This window comes from Linepithema humile, chromosome 8 (genome assembly GCF_040581485.1).
Source record: "Linepithema humile isolate Giens D197 chromosome 8, Lhum_UNIL_v1.0, whole genome shotgun sequence".
Lineage (NCBI taxonomy): Eukaryota > Metazoa > Arthropoda > Insecta > Hymenoptera > Formicidae > Linepithema > Linepithema humile.
This window is the reverse complement of record NC_090135.1, coordinates 3,798,017-3,810,506: the sequence shown is the minus strand read 5'-3', so window position 1 is coordinate 3,810,506 and position 12,490 is coordinate 3,798,017. Positions and strand designations below refer to the sequence as shown.

The following is a 12,490-nucleotide window of genomic DNA, read 5'->3' as shown; positions in this document are numbered from 1 at the left end:
TCAGCATGTGATACAGAGCATATAGAAGATTGTTCAACTATGAATGATAGTGAGATTCCAGAAGAAAGTGAGTCTAGTTCAACCATCAGTAATGAAAGAAGAAACGTGGTCTCCTAGAAAGAAGAAACGTGGTCTTTCAGGTATGTATAGGGTAATCAAATAATATAAGATATTTCCGATCATTTAACTGCAATTTTAATGTAAGACCAACTTTAAATATATGTATAATATACGTATGTATATATATATATATATACTGTTGATAAATCATAATGGATGTTTACGATAATTCAAGTTCGAGTTAGTTTCACTAGGACCGAAAAATGAGATAGACATAACCATCTAGAACCTTTATGATTCATGACAACTCGACGCTGTCTTGTATTGCTTGAGTTAAATTAATTGAATTTGTTGAGTTTATTGAGCAAATTTTATTGTAATAGAAAAATGTCAACTGCAAATCAGTCTATGAAAAAAACAAATAATGTTGGTATGTATGTTGGTATACCTCTTTAATAAATTAATAATAATATAATTAATAATAATAATAAATGACATTTTTCTATTACAATAAAATTTGCTCAATAAACTCAATAAATTCAATGAATATAACTCAAGCAATACAAGACAGCGTCGAGTTGTCATGAATCATAAAGGTTCTAGATGGTTATGTCTATCTCATTTTTCGGCCCTCGTGAAACAAACTTGAACTTGAATTATCGTAAACACCCAATATATGTAGATCAGTATTCTACATCAGTGTTGTGTGATATTGATACCAGCAAATAAATAGTACTAATATAATTATAACATTACAGGTAGAAAAAGCTACGAAACTATTCTAGACAACTATACAGAGAATATGATCCAATCACAAAAACAATTTTTAACAGATATTATTATAAAACAGAATGATATGCAGAAAGAGATGATAAAAGTTGAAATGGAAAACCAAAGATTGTGGGAAAAAGAAATAATAGAGAAAGAGCATGCATTTCAAAAAGAACAGATGCAATCTTTTTTACAAGTGATGCAAACAATAGGTTCTCAGATCCTGCCATCAAATTATGGGATACCACAAAATTTTTTAATGCCTCAAAATTATGGAATGTCAACAAATTATAGGCTGCCACAAAATGTCAAAATTATTCCGGTATGTTTATAATAAAATTAGTCTAACTAAAAGCGAGATTTACATAAGTCGTATTTGCAAACTTAACGAATTTAATCATAAAGACTGAGAAGGAGATTAATTCCGTTAGATCTAACAAAATTGACCTTTTCTCTTCTGACTCCTTATACAGTTCAATTCATTAAATTTACGAATATGGCTTATACATATAAATCACACTATAATGATACATATATACTTATATAATATAAAATCTTGGTTTAACAGATGAAACAAGGAAATATCATTGAGCCAAGTTCAAAAAATATATCGACGGCGTCAACAACTACATCTTCTACCATTACTGAAGAAAACAACAATTCAAAAACATGAAAATTTATTGTGGCGACATACTGAAACCAAAGGATATATAAGTATATATAGATATATATAAGTAATATAAGTATATATTATAAAATTACCAAAGTATTATAAAATAATATGTTAAGTTTAAAATTATAACTAATGTACTGAAACAAAGTATTATAAAATGAACGACGTATTATAAATTTTAAGTTTATTAGAGCATGTTTAGATAAAATGTTATTAAAATATGAATATTTTTTAAATATTTTTTAAAATACAAATTTTTATTTTAAAATATAATAAATATAAAAACTAAAATATATAAAATAATATAAAATGTTATTTAAATAAATAAATAAAAAAATTTATTATTATTTATATTTATTTATATACATACACATACATTTATCAATAAATTTGATAATGGAAAAGAATAAGAACTTAATAATATTTGTGATTTATTAGTTGAAACCATTTAGGTATTACACTTAAATTGTTTATCTTAATAACGTTTTTCGAAGAGGAAAGTTTGCAGCTAAATAATTTTTTAGATATTCTCGTATAGTAGTAGAACGTACATTATCTCGTTCACGATTTATTTGTTGTCTTAGTTGCACAAATACTTCATTTAACTCATTAACCTGTTGCAACCATTCTTCAAGAAATCTGTCTTTATTGTCTTCACAAAAGTTATGCAGCACACAACACGCAACTATAATTTGAGGTACAAATTTATAGTTGCAATCCACTTTTTTTTGTAACATCCTCCATCTGGCTTTCAGTCTTCCAAATGCCATTTCCACTGAAACTCTTGCGGAATTGAAATAAACATTAAATGATTCTTCTTCAAGTAAAAGTGAACCAGAATAACTCTTCATTAACCATGGCAAAAATGGATAGGCCGGATCTCCGACTATCATGAAAGGTATTCCTATTCCGTTTACATGTTTTTCCATCTATAATAAATTAAATGTTTCTTTTATAGAAAAATAAATCAGTATCATATATCAATATGTTTATAAATATATACATATATATATATGTGTGTCAAAGGGTTTGTTCCGGGACACTTAAAAATCTCGTGTTTTTTTACTGCATTTCAATAAAGGATTATGATTCAAACACATTCCGATCACAAAAAATTCAATTTTTTTTTCCGTTTTTGAGATATTACGTTTTTAAAGTTTTCCAAGACACTTGCATAATGGCCACTTCCAGGACAATGTTGATTTCCAGGACTGTCCTGGAAAAATTCTATGTATAATGGTACGTTCCAGGACAAACATACAATATATAGAATTTTTTTCAAATACACCAACAAAGGATAAAATTATTAATTTTTATATCAAATAAATAAGCTATATATAGTTTTAAACAATATTTATTTACATGTTTGGAAGCATTTAATTAAAAAAAAAAATCCTGCAAGTAAAAGAAATTTGTAAGTAAGAGAAGTTTGTAAGAAGTAAGAGAAAAAATTTGAAAGTAAGAGAAGTTTGTATATGTAGCAATTAATAATAATTAAATTTCGCCATTCTTATTTATCTTGTATTCATAATTTATTTTTATTTATTTATGTAAAAAATTTTTTGTAGGACATCAATTTTTGAAAAAAAATTATCAATCAAATATATGTTATATGCGATGTTTTTATTCATTAAAATACTTTTATTTTTTTTAAGTAAATAATATAAAAATGGATAATATAAAAAGGCATAGAGCCACAGCAAATTATCTTTGCCGAAAAATTCTTTATTTTTAACAAAAATATCTAACGTTTTGGTTTTCTGATATTAAACCATCTTCAATGACAATCTTACAAATAAATTTACAATGGAACGCCGATTGTAATAACGCACATATTATCATAATCTGTCGCGTACGTGACGTAAACTATAGATTTTCAATACTGGCAGTAAATCGGAACACAGCCAAAATGTACTGTAGACTCTTATTGTACTAACTCTTGTACTAACTTATTGTACTAACTCTTATTGTCAAAATTTTGCTATTACCCATAGACGTAGTAAGTATAGATTGCTCGTTCCCTATCTCTACGCCTAAGCGAAGCGTGTATAGAGAACGCACAATTTCAATAGAATCGCTATTTCTTTTCAACTCGGTTAGGAAGAGTATGTGTGACAGAGAAAAGGATTCTATTCAAATTCTTCTTACTCTTTCTAAACTCTCGACACTCTGCGAACGTCATGAGCAGTCTATACTTATTACGTCTATGCTATTACCGGACACGATACATGCTGCAGACGTACTTCAGGTTATGTAATCTTAAATTGCACGGTAATTAGTAGCTTTAATGTAAATACATACTGTACATTGTTTTTCATACTTCTAGCTTTAATCATGTTTTCCTTACTTAAAATTAAACATACTAAACAAATGATCGTTGTAAAATCAAGTAATGTAAGTCGTAAAAGGAAAAAAGATTATTGGATAAAACTAGAAAATGGAAAACGATGCGTTGGAATATTCTTTTGTAAGTCGGGTAAGTAGAATATTATTTCAAGTCTTTGGGCATTTAGAAAGTTACAGTGAAATAAGTAAAAATATAATACAAATTACAATTGCATCAAACTGATTACGAAACAAATATAATAAATTAATTTTAATTATTTTCAGATGAAAGATACACTCTTTTAGAAATAAAAAAGAGCTTAGATACTAGTTCACCAAAGGTTATAATAAAGGACATTAACAAATTATCAGATATCCAGTGTGCAAATAGTGAAACTACGTGCAATAAAAATAAAGTCATATCCAGTCCACATTCACAGATAACTGAATCAGTATTAAAAAGTAACCCTGATACCAATATTAAAAAACTAATATATGATCAGTTAGGTATGTGATATAATAAATATCTACTAAATATGTTACCAAGGAAATTTAGGTTATACTTTTTATATAGTTTATAAAATAAAAACTCAATAAAATTTAATCTTATTTTTAGATAAAGAAAATGATGAAAACGTAAATCCTCATTTGATAAAAACTGTGTTAAAGTGCAATGCCAAAATATTAAGATCTCAGTGTTCAAATAGTAAAACTAAGGGTAAGAATATTAAAGAATTTGATCTTTTAAATATAGTTAGTACAGTGATACAAGATAACAATTACTACTAATCATAAAAAAACCAGTATATAATCAATTTGATAAGTATTACTACACATTAAATATTGACTGAATAAAAATGAATGCTGTCTTACTTCACATATAAATCAAGATGAAGTACAAATATATAAATAATTATTATATAAGTTATATATTTTAATTATTTTTAATACTTATAACTTATATTTAATAATTATTATATATAATTACCTAGTGAACACAGAACACTGCAGCAATATTGCGGCAATGTTGCAACATTGTAGCAACATTACAGCAATATTGCAAACATTGCCGCAATGTTGCTGCAATGTTCTGTGTTTACTGGGTATACACACTTATATAAAATAATTATTATATATAATTATTATATAAGTTATTGTATTATATAAGTAATTAGTAATATTATATAAATTATTACCAGAAAATAATATAAATAAAACTACATTTTTTTAGAAATAAAGAAAAGAATGCAGAATCATTCACCGAAAATTGTATTGAACGAAGATTGTAAGCGCAAAGCCAAATTATCAATTGTTCAATATATTAATACTAAACCTGAGTGCAACACCAATAAAGAATCTAATTTTTCAAAGACAGTTGATGCAGAAATACAAAATAATACTGACACTAATACTAAAGAACTAAATTATGATTTACTAGGTATGTATATTGTGAAAAATTGTTTAGTAAAAAATGTAATAAATGTAATAGAATTACATCTTAAGACCAATTTTACAATGCTAATTTTACAATGTTAATGTTAATTATATTAAAAATCTTCATGGATAAAAATAACAAAACAACAATATATATATATATACATATATATATCTATGCGATATAAAATAGATCAGAGATGCGATATGCATAACAGTCCCGAGCCCCACATAAGCGAGAACCACTATGCGCAATATTGCATCATTGGCTTAGACATATATTTATAAAACATTTATATATGTTATATAAATTTGTCATATATGTCATGTATATTTATATATGTTATATAAAGTATATATTTTAAAAATATTTACATGCTTTAAAAATATTTAAAAACTTTTTCTAATCTTCTTAAAAGATCTTTCAACAAAATGTGTGATACACTAAGAATTTTTAAATTATTTTCAGGTTATGAGCAGATTAATATAATAAATGATAACACATTTGATTCAAATATAGAAATGATAAATCAAGTCCAAAATCAACATAAAGATCCAAATAATATAACAAACTCATATTTAGATTTGGATGTGGAGTCTGATTTTTACTACAATGATAAATTTCAGGCTGATATTACAACTAATAAAAATTTGAAAAGTTCTGTATTAGATCAAACTAAATCTTCTAGAAACTACCCTCGAATTATAGAAAACAAAAAGTGCAAAATAAATATGCTCGTTTTACCAAAAAGTATGGACTCGACAGCAGATAGTTCATTCAATACATCAATTTTAGAGAAATCTTTAGAGCTTTCCGATATAAATATCTCTGATATCAATATTTCTGATATAAATATTTTTGACACAAATGTAACAGACACAAATAATAGTAAAAAAACGAATCACGAAATACTAGCTCAAAATAAATCCATGTTTACATCTGTCTATGGAGAGACTGATCTGGATACTACTTTGATAACACTTTGTGGCTTAAATGAAGTTAAGTCTTCCATAGTAAACAACAATGGTGAATTATGTTACAATAACCCACAAGTTGCAAATGTCTCGTTAAATACAGGTATATATACATATATATAATATTCTTATTGACTTATTCTTTTAAAAAGTAATTAAATTGGGTTCAGTATTAGTTTTGCTGACAAAAGTTACTGTATATTTACAAAAAGGATTACGAAAGTTATTAGGACCTTGAATAAGTTCTCGCTGTTTTTTTTGTTAAAAAAAAACATTAATTTAAAATATAAGGCTTACAATAACTTTACTCAAAGTATTGTCCATCATTAGAGACCACTTTCTCCCATCTTTCTGGCAGTAATTGAATCCCCCGTCGAAAAAACGATTCATCTTTTGACGCAATCCATGAATCGACCCATTTTTCGGTTTCTTCGAAAGAATGGAAGCGCTGCTCGCTCAAACCATGCGCCATCGACCAAAACAAGTGGTAATCCGAGGGGGCTATGTCCGGTGAATACGGCGGGTGAGGTAGAACTTCCCATTGAAGCGTTTCCAGGTAAGTTTTGACTGGTTTTGCCACATGTGGCCGAGCATTGTCATGTAACAAAATGACTTTGTCGTGTCTCTGCCCGTATAGTGGCCGCTTTTCTTTTAGAGCTCGACTCAAACGCATCATCTGAAGTCGATAGCGAGCTCCCGTGATAGTTTCATTAGGTTTAAGCAGCTCATAATAAATTACGCCCTGCTGATCCCACCAAATGCAGAGCAGAAGTTTCGAACCATGGATATTCGGCTTTGCCGACGATGTTGATGCATGGCCGGGCTTACCCCACGATTTTCTACGCTTAGGATTATCGTAGTGTATCCACTTTTCATCTCCAGTGATGATACGGTGCAGAAAACCTTTTCTTTTATGCCGTTGAAGCAGCAATTCACACATGAGAAAACGTCGTTCAACGTCTCTCGGCTTCAACTCATACGGCACCCAATGTCCTTGCTTTTGGATCATTCCTAACGCTTTTAAACGTTTTGAAACTGTTGACGCATCTACTTGCAATGTTTTCCCGAGCTCTACTAGCGTCTGACATGGTGTGACGTGACGCTTTTCGAGCGCCGTCACAAGGGCGATAGCCCGGCCGAGGGAGCAAGGAGCCCTGGTGTTGCTCCTCGCGTGGAGAGAGCAACCCGCGAGACTACACCATTTTTGCGCGTCGTTTGTATTGTAATTCCTGTTTTTGTACCGTAATACCGTTTTTGAGTTGTAAGGCGAGACCCCGTGCGGGCGGCGTTGCGTGTTTTGTGCCTCAGGGCGAAGACAGCATCGCCAGGGAAGCCGGACACCGGGGGATCATCCGCAGGGGCCACGCGTTAGTGACCCCACGAAAAAGGTCAGGTACCGCGATTCCGTCGCCTCCGCCATCCAAGCCCTATCTAACTCCGCTTTGGTTTCAGCCACAAAGTCAAAAGCAACACAAAGACACGCAGCAGCGGACCTCGCCCGGCTGCAGACGGCTTCGAGGACCCCGAAGATGCTGCACCCGGAAGGACCGGAGTATGGCCCGGCCAGCCTAACCAGTCTCTTCCGGGAACATCGACTTACCGACACGTTATCAGCCGAAAGACTTGAGGAAACCACAGTGAGCGGAAGGGGGCGCCCTGGATGAACTGTGGGCGGTTCTCAGGGGCCCTCCTTTTCGGAAAATCGGCAGGATGCGCAGGAAGGCGACGCGAATCTGGAAGGACCTAGAGGCAGAGCCGAGAAGAGTCACTGTTCGGTGTGCCGCGAGTGCGTGAGGACGAACACGAGGACTCAACCCCACGACGCCGAAGACGCCGAAGACGTCAACTCGATGTAAGCCGCCTCTCGGGTAGCCGTAGAGTTCCGTCCGGTTATGGCTGGTAGCGTGAGTCTGTTTTTGTATTTAGTGTCTCTCACACAACTAACCGAGATTTTTGATACCGTGAGCGTGTATTGACGCTCAATTACCGCGTGTCCAGCCGGCTCCGGATATCGCGTAAAAGTCTCTCCGTCTTGCGTGAGTTAAGCGCCGACAGTCTCTTTCTCGTTGCCGTTTCGTTTGCCGTTCGTTTCGTTACCGTACCGTCTTCCCGTTACCGTTTCTTTTTGTAGAATACTGACTAATTGCTACCGTTTTTCCGTTACCGTTTCTTTTTGTAGGAGACTGATTAATTGCTACAGTCTTCCTTACGATATCGTTTTGTTACCGTTTTTGTCGCGTTATCACCGTACCGAAAGTACCGTGGGCGGATGTCCGCGGACGGATTTTGCTCGGGAGCGTTCTCCGCGAGACCGCTGTTACCGCCACGTTAGCGTCTCGGCGAGAAACGTGAAAGCCCGCGAAAATAGCCGTTCCGCGACATCGCATTTCTGGCCGTTAGGCTACCGTCGTTCAAAGTATATTTATTTGGCCTTCACCGACCGTATCGGATGGTCGTAATACAAGTCATTTGTTTTGTCAAATATCGTCGGATCAGCTGCGAATTATCGTGATCGCGTTTCCGAGATTTCATATGGTTACCGAAATCGGTTCTCGTTATCGATTGATTGAGCGAATTACCTTACTACCGTACTAGACTATTTCCGCCGTATCGGCTCAGGCCGAACGATCTACTCATCTTTACCCTTGTAACCGAATCATGGAAATACATTATTGTTAAATATTAATGATTGAGTTGTCCTTATGTTTACCTCTCACTCCAGATATCTACGTTAAGTAAAAGAACTGCGCCCCTCTGCCATACTGAGCGGGGAGCGGCCGAGCAAATTTTGAGAACTATTAAAGTTACCGATACCGCGGTGCGATTAGTCGCACCTGGCGCCCATTTCCGGTTACCGTTATCGCGTGAGTTACCTTGCTCCCGAATTGTGTGGAGTACCGCGGGTTACCGAATCGTGCAGTTATTGCCGATTTCGCGAGTTACCTTGCTCCCGACGAGCGTGGAGTACCGCGAGTTACCGAATTAAGCATCTGTTTCTGATACCGCAAGTTACCGAGTCGAGCAGTTATTGCCGATGCCTCGAGTACCGATTTCCATTGGGCGTGCTCCCTCGGATCTGGCGTGATTCCGAGGCTAGTTCACGTCGCAATGGATCTAGATCAAGCAATGCCTCCAATTCTTCGTCTTCAAACTTTGTCGGTGCTCCAGAACGTTCTTTATCTTCAAGGTCAAAGTCATTATTTTTAAAGCGCCTAAACCAGTCTCTGCATGTCGTATTCGACAGAGCATTGTCACCATATGTTTCAACAAGAATTCTGTGTGCTTCAGCTGCAGATTTCTTTTGAATAAAGCAGTGCAATAAAATTCCCCGCAAAAACACTTTATTTGGCACAAAAGTAGACATTTTCGCAATAGGTAATTAAACACGTGGTTGACACTGTGGTAAACTGTATCTACTAGAATTTGAGGTTACATATAGTACTACTTAGCTGATGCGTTTCCGTACGAAATTCCATGCACAGAGTGCCGCTACGCCATCTTTTAAGAAACAGCGAGAACTTATTCAAGGACCTAATAATAATATTAAACTTAGATATATTAATAAGCTTATGTGTGAAATAATTCTTAGTAATTAGAATTTTTACAAATATGCTGTTCCTATCTCATCAAATTGTACTATAATGTAAATTAATACTTATTTTTGTTTTAATATCTTTCTTTGCTGTTATACAAAAATAACAGTTGTCATATTATTTATGAATTCTTTTAAATTAAGCTAACAAAAAATAATTAAGATATAATTTTTTAATATAATTTAATTTTTATTGTGTTATTTTTCTAAGGTTAATATTTATTTGTTACTAATTTATCAATTTGTCATGTAAATAAGATTTATCAATTACTCAACTATTTTCTTTTATTTAGCACTTCTATAATTTGATAAAATAAAATAGGATATTTTAACATGCATGTATTTTTTTAAATAGAATATTTGAAAATAAATATTTATTTCAGATTTTAAAGAAGATAAAATTTCAACTAGCATAAACGATGAAGATCCGGATTATGAACCATCTATTCATAGTCAGAATTTAAATGATACGAATATTAATATTGGAAACGGAGAAATTTGTAAAATTGATGATTCAGAAATTGCAAATGAATCTGACATATCAGAGAATTGCTTAGAAAATGAAATCATAAATAAAAAAGACGATATGTTAGTAGAAGAAATAAGAACATGCAATAATGATGAATTATTTGTAGAATTGTCTCGAGGGCCGAAAGGAGATAAAAAATCTAATTTTTGCTTTTACTGCAATACTATGCAAACTAAAATTGCTCGGCACTTAGAATTAAAACACAAAAATGAAGAAGAAGTAAAAAAGTTTTTATTGTTTCCAAAAAAATCTGGGGAACGCAGAAAAGTAATAAGTCAAATAAGAAAAAAGGGTAACTTTAAATTTAATACACAAGCAAATCTAAATAGTGGTTCTATGATTGTTGTAAGAAGACCTACTGAAAAAGAAAAACAATATGGTTCTTATTTTTTACCATGTTTCAATTGTAAAGGACATTATGCAATACATAACCTCAGGCACCATTATCGCATTTGCGCTGAGAAGAAAGATACAGTTCGAAATATATTAAAATTAGGACGAAGCGCTGCACAATCTGTTCATAATCGAGCAAGCCTTAAATTAAGGAAAGACATTCTTCCAGTAATGCGAAATGATAACATTTACAACTTAATAAAATACGATTTACTTATTATACTATATGGAAATTACCTCTGTCAAATTCATAGATTACAGCATTTAGGAGATCACATACGACAACAGTTGCGACTTCTTGGACGATATTTAGAAGCATTGAGATCAATTGAACCAAAAATAGAAGAATTACAAATGCTATTTGATCCAAAATATTATGATTTCGCCATAAAAGCAGTAAATATAGTTGCTAAATATAATGAAGACACAGAATCATATGAAGTACCATATAATGCTACAGCTCTAGGCACATGTTTAAAAAAATTATCTAAAATTTTAATCAACGAATTTATTAAACAACATGAATATGAAAAACAAAAATTAGCAAAAAATTTTCTGAAGATCTTAGAAATTGAATATGGTAGTACTGTTAATAAAACAGTTACAGAAACGCAAACTAGAAACAGTCGAAAAAAGATAGTAAATCTTCCAAAAACATCAGATATCAAAAAGTTAAATAACTATTTAGAAGAAAAAAGAATATCTAGGATGCGAGAAATAAAAAATAAATTCACGTTTCATGCTTGGAAATCACTCGCTGAAGCAATATTGATAATAATCCAAATCTTCAATCGGCGTCGTGCAGGAGAAATAGAGAGAGCTTATATCAGCGCTCGGAATTAGTTGCACATTTCGGGCCGATTTCCGAGACAACGCCTCCTGTTCCCCCACTACCGCTCGGCCGCTGGCGGCCGAGCCGCCGATAGCTCTGGCTCAGGAGCGTTTTATATTAGAAATAGGCTGGATTGTTTAGGCATCTTTCGGGAAATTGTAACATTTTCTTCACTACATAAATAATGTTTATTTTTATTAATACATAATATATATATATTTAATTATTAATGAAAATAAACATTATTTATGTAGCAAAGAAAATATTACTATTTTCTGAGAGGTGCCTCAACAACCCAGCCTATTTCTTATATAAAACGCTCCTGCGCCAGAGCTATCGGCGGCTCGACCGCCAGCGGCCGAGCGGTAGTGGGAGAACAGGAGGCGTCGTCTCGGGAATCGGCCCGAAATGTGCAACTAATTCCGAGCGCTGATCTATATCACTACATGTTGCTAATGAATAATTATTGTTCTTCAGAAGATTAATGTTGTCCACTTGAGAGGTACATGTGTTTTCAATATTTTCGTTATTCATTATTTCGATTACGTACACGAACTTCTCAACAAAATAAAATCAATAGAACTGTCTGAACTGTTGACTTGTCTCGAAGTGTTTCAACTGATTTTCACTCGCGCGAGGCTGACACGTGACGCTACTGGAGCACCATGCGCCACGAGGCGAAAATCGGAAACAGAACAAAACTCGCAATATTTGTTTACGATTGGCTGTTTGATTTACTCTAATAAATTGGCGCAAGTTATGCATAGTTTGAATCTTAAGTATAAATGCTAAATTGTACATTTAACTTAATTGTCAATATATATGACATTAAATTAATTATTCGACGTATAAAAACATTCAATTATTATTAATATTTTTGTTTATCAACCCCTTGACTTAAAAACT

At 32.9% G+C, this 12,490-nt stretch overlaps 1 long non-coding RNA gene across 1 annotated transcript; it reads left to right on the top strand.

Moving 5' to 3' along the window:
- The first annotated feature begins 2,776 nt into the window (after positions 1–2,776).
- Positions 2,777–5,337, top strand: LOC137001630 (uncharacterized). The gene is made up of 3 exons (XR_010891588.1): positions 2,777–3,980; positions 4,115–4,336; positions 4,446–5,337. It is a non-coding gene; the product is annotated as an uncharacterized lncRNA (long non-coding RNA).
- Positions 5,338–12,490: the final 7,153 nt, after the last annotated feature.